A 5394-nucleotide genomic window follows, 5' to 3' on the forward strand; every position below is an offset into this window, starting at 1 on the left:
TATGTTTACACATCCCATATCACCTAGTTTGAGACTTACTTCTGCATTATACAATTTACTAGCAAGCTTCCATGACGGCTCATCTGTAGCAATGAGTTACTAAACTTCACAGTAATAGTTTACATAGCTCCAAAATTGGAGCCATGTAACATGGCATGTTTTGCTTACGGTAGGTAGCAAACAACTGATAGATAGAATTACTATTGGAGTGGCATTTAAGGCAGTAAGGAAATCCATTTAGTCTGGTAACAATCATGTTAGGGCATGTGATTCTGATTGAAACTCCTGGCTATCTGAGGGTAGAAACAGCTGTAATTTCTTCCATCCTGAAGACTGCACATATCTTGTGCGTGAGACAACCAGCAGCAGGAAACTCAGCCATTACAGTTCTAACACCTCTAGTGCTAAAACATATCGCATAGGTTCCAACAGATGCCTGCTTCTTCCTTTGTGAACTTTCAAGTGGTTTGTTTGGGGGAGAGAAGAGAGAAATAGACAGAGGTGTTGCAGCTTTCAATAAAAAGAAAAAAACCAGTTCAAAATTCATTTGGGTTTTTGGTGTGAAATCTGAACGAAGTGTGGTGCTTCATAAGTTTTGCTGGGGTAACATCTTAGTTAAGGCTACTCTTTTCTTGAAACCAACAAAATATCTAGTATAAAAAAAAACCTTGCAAAGACAATATTGGTGATCAAACCACCAAACAAAGCTCAACCGAATGTCGTCTAACTGGAGCCCAGCAGTGTCCCACGGAAAGTGTCAACTGTCTTATACAGCCAGTGTTGCCCAGTTCTCCAGCCAATGGAGGGTTCCAATTAACAAGTGAATTATGACAGTAAAAAGCTGAGCTTGCTAATAAAATTCTAGTATACTTAATTACAAACATGGTCTCAGTCCAGTTCTTAGTGAATCACAAAAAAAAAAAAAAAAAAATGCTAATTGACCCTTGTTGGCAACCTCAGAAGAGAGGCCAACAAATAAATTGCGATGGAGAGTTAATTCTTAACCCTAAATGGGGTCCCTCGAAAGCAGGGTGTAGGCATGCTGGTGGGGTAATATGAAGGAAGCTCACGTTGCTGATTCTGCCAGCTGTGTGGATAAAGAGGGCTGAAGCACTAAACTTTTCACTATTGCTTTAAATTACATTTATATTAAAAGAAAACTCGCTTTTACAAAATCCAACTGGAGAATAAGCTTTTCTCCTGCAGTAGCTGAAAAGCTTTTCTCTTGAGCTGCGTGGATGATTCCAGTGTTGACTGCCTTTTTTGCCTGCTTCTCCACAGCTGTCTTTTGTGCATTCTTTCCACTGTCCTATATAGGTGGGGCTCTGCAAGACCCTTACCAGACCATTACTCCTTCAGTTCACTTCTCAGCACCCACATCCACTGATGCCTACAACCAACTGCTACCCAACAATGGCTGGTTTGAGACACGGGGGATGGTTAATACGTGTTTCAAGTGTCTTCCTAAATTAGAGTGTGAGCTCTTTGGAGAATAGGCCCTGCCTCTTGTATGTTTGTAAACCACCTAGTCTTGGGGAGTACCTGTAAATCAAATAACAAGACATCTCTGTTGCTTGTAGTAGGGTTAGTAATGCCTTCTGTTCTTGGAGGGGACACTCAAATTCTCCCAAAGTACTGAGTTTCAACTACCTTATTTCAAAATGTATTTTGTGTCACAATAGTCTGTCAAAGATGGCTTTACATTTAAAAAGCATTTTGTTTACTCCTTCCTAAACCATCTCCAGAGTCTCTGTTACTCACTTAAGAACATAAGAATGGCCATACTGGGTCAGACCAAAGGTCCATCTGTCCCAGCATCCAGTCTTTCGACAGGGGCCAACACCAGTGGAAATGAGCAGAACGGGGCAATTATTGAGTGATCCATTCCCTATCGTCCAGTCCCAGCATCTGACAGTCAGAGGCTTAGGAACTGTACCATAAGGTTGCGTCTCTGATCATCTTGGCTAATAACCATTAATGGATCTAATCTCCATGAATTTATTTAATTCTTTTTTAAACCCAGTTATACTGTTGGCCTTCACAACATCACCGGCAATGAATTCCACGGGTTTACTGTGCATTCTCTGAGGAAGTACTTCCTTACGTTTGTTTTAAACCTGATCCCTACTAATGCCCTTGGGTGATCCCTCGTTCTTGTGTTACATGAACAACTAAATAACACTTTTTCTCCATGCCATTCATGATTTCATAGACCACTGTCTCATTCCCCCTCGGTTTTCTCTTTTCCAAGCTGAATGGTCCCAGTCTTTTTAATCTCCTCATCTGGAAGCCGTTCAGTACCACTTATTTTTATTGCCCTTCTCCGTACCTTTTCTAATTCTAACATCTTTTTTGAGATTGGGAGGCCAGAACTGCGTGCCATATTCACGATGTGGGCATACTGGGGATTTATATAGTGGCATTATATTTACTGTCTTCTTATCTCTCCCTTTCTTGATGGTTCTCAACATTGTTAGCTTTTTTTTGACCACCACTGCACATTGAGCAGATGTTTTCAGAGAACTATCACAGTGACTTCAAGATCTCTTTCCAGAGTGGTAACAGTTAATTTAGAGCCCATCATTTTGTATTTATTGTTGGGATTATGTTTTCCAATGTGCTTTACTTCGCATTTATTAACATTGAATTTTATCTGCCATTTTGTTGCCCAGTCACCCAGTTTTGTGAGATCCCTTTGTAACTCTTTGCAGTCATCTTATGACTTTGCTATCTTGAGTAATTTTGTATCATCCCCAAACTTTGCCATCTCACTATTTACCTCTTTTTCCAGATTATTTATGAATATGTTGAACAGCACGAGTCCCACTACAGATCTTTGGGAGACTCTGTTATTTACCTCTCTCCATTGTGAAAACTGACCATTTATATGTATCCTTTGTTTCCTATCTTTTAACCAGTTACTGCTCCATGAAAAGGATTTTCCTTTTTATCCCAGGACTGCTTACTTTGCTTAGAAGCCTTGGTGAGGGCCTTGTCAAAGACTTTCTGAAAATCCAAGTACACTATATCAACTGCACCACCCTTGTCCACATGTTTGTTGACCCCTTCAAAGAATTCTAGTAGATTGGTGAGGCGTGATTTCCCTTTACAAAAGCCATGTTGACTCTTTCCCAACAAATCATGTTTATCTGTGTGTCTGACTAATTCTGTTCTTTATTGTATTTTCTGCCAGTTTGGCTGGTGTACTGAAGTTAAGATTACCAGTCTGTAGTTGTCTGGATTGCCTCTGGAGCGTTTTTTAAAATTGGTGTTACATTGACCATCCTTCAGTCATCTGGTACAGAGTCTGATTTAAGTGATTGTTACATACCACAGTTAGTAGTTCTGCAATTTCATATTTGAATTCCTTCAGAACGCTTGGGTTAATCCTATCTGGTCCTGGTGATTTATTACTGTTTAATTTACCAATTTGTTCCAAATCCACCTCAATCTGGGACAGTTCTTCAGATTTGTCACCTAAAAAGAATAGCTCAGGTGTGGGAATCTCCCTCAGATCCTCTGCAGTGATGACCAAGGCAAAAAAATCATTTAGCCCCTCTGCACTGGCTTTGTCTTTCTTGAGTGCTCCTTTAGCCCTGGATCCTCCAGTGACCACATAGATTTGTTGACAGGCTTCCTGCTTCTGGTGTACTTGAAAAATTTTTTTGTTAATTTTTGTCTTTTGCTAGTTGTGTTTCAAATTCTTTTCTGCCTGCCTGTTTATACTTTTACCCTTGACTTGCCAAAGTTTATGCTCCTTTCTATTTTCCTCAGCAGGATTTGACTTCCAGTTTTTAAAGGATGCCTTTTTGCCTCTAACTGCCTCTTTTTCTCTGTTGTTTAGCCACAGTGGCGTTTTTTTTTTTTTTTTTTTTTTTGGTCCTCCTATTTTTTATTTGGGATTCATGTTTAATTTGATCACCTATTACAGTGTTTTAAAACTTCCATTTGCTTTATAAAGTAAGAGATGATGGTCCTAGCAGAGCCAGTCACATGCAATTGCAATTGAGTCCTTCATCAAGGAAGGGAAATGCCCAGTGTTTTGTACACAGGTGTGATTTAGTCCTTTGCAAGAAGAGAGCTGTGTGGTTGCTAATAATCCATCTGTTTTTACTCTAAACATATGCTCCATGACTGTATTATTCATTAGCCAGTTTCTTGTACTACAAATAGAACTATTTGAAAGGACTCAAACATGTTCATACTGCATTTCATCCACTAACTTTTTTCAAATCGCTTTCTACTGCTAACCTGACACTTTAGCTCCTCAGCTGTGGTTTACAGACATAGTCTCATTTTAGAATTAAAAGGGAGTACAGTCTTTATGGAGCTTTAAGGTACTTGCGAATGGGACTTGACTCTTACCTCTTTAATGTAATATGCCAAGAATTAGTCATTTTCCCCAAGGTGAAGAACTGATTCCCTTATCTTACTCTTGCAATAGTCTCATGAACATTTAAACTCCAGATCTCTCTACTTCCCTACTCATCATGCTGGAAAAACTAATAACTTGTTCATCCCAAGCAAGCAGAAGGGTAGGATTTTGCAGGGCTGACTTCTTGTTTATTGACCTGATGGGTGACTGTCTTAAACACACCTGGATGCAGCAAAGGTGTTTCCTGGCTACGCCTGGAACTGTCTCGTGAACAAAAGGTGCTGAATGTTCCCTATAAAGGAGGCGGCAGCAGCAGCAGCTCCGAGGAGAACCTATAATCTAATTTGGGTAGAATGAACTCACATGAACTAGCTGTGGGTAATAGTAGCATACAGCATGTGATGCCTGTGGGATTGAATGGATACCTTCGTCTTCCTTCTTTTAACATCTGAATCCATGCTCTATCTTGTCCTATTTAAGAATAAAAATAAGGTAGGCCCTAATTAAAATGCAGTGAGCATCGTGAGCCATTTGTATTGGCCAAGCGTACATATTATTGTAGACTCCTATGTAGTGTTGTTAGTGACATGTATAACATAGTCACCAAGAGCGCCCGCCATTAGGAGCAAGCCTCTTAGCAGACTGTATGAGCTACCTTTGGAACAAGTTATGGTTTCTTAACAAAAAACCAGGAGTTTGATGGGTTACTGGCTGTTCTAAAGTCTTATTAGATCACAGAGATTCAGTCGGTGCTGCAGAGCCATATGTGGCTCTCAATAAGTCCCCAGGCCAAGTTTATCCATTGATGTTAGGGGCATTATACGAGTGAATTTGGCCCATCAATTTTATCAGAACTCTGATTGCAGAGACAGCTGCTGGCAGAAAGGATCCTTCAGTGCAGAGGCCTTCCCAGCAGTGCAGGTGAGGTCCTAAATGGTGTTGCAGAGAGTCAAAATTAATAGTGCAATATCCTCGTGGGCCTGAGGCCCGCTACTGCTAAAAATGAAGGGGGACTCTCC

This window comes from Emydura macquarii, unplaced genomic scaffold (genome assembly GCF_026122565.2).
Source record: "Emydura macquarii macquarii isolate MOO-44397 ecotype Brisbane River unplaced genomic scaffold, CSIRO-AGI_Emac_v2 contig_3470, whole genome shotgun sequence".
NCBI classification, from domain to species: domain Eukaryota; kingdom Metazoa; phylum Chordata; order Testudines; family Chelidae; genus Emydura; species Emydura macquarii.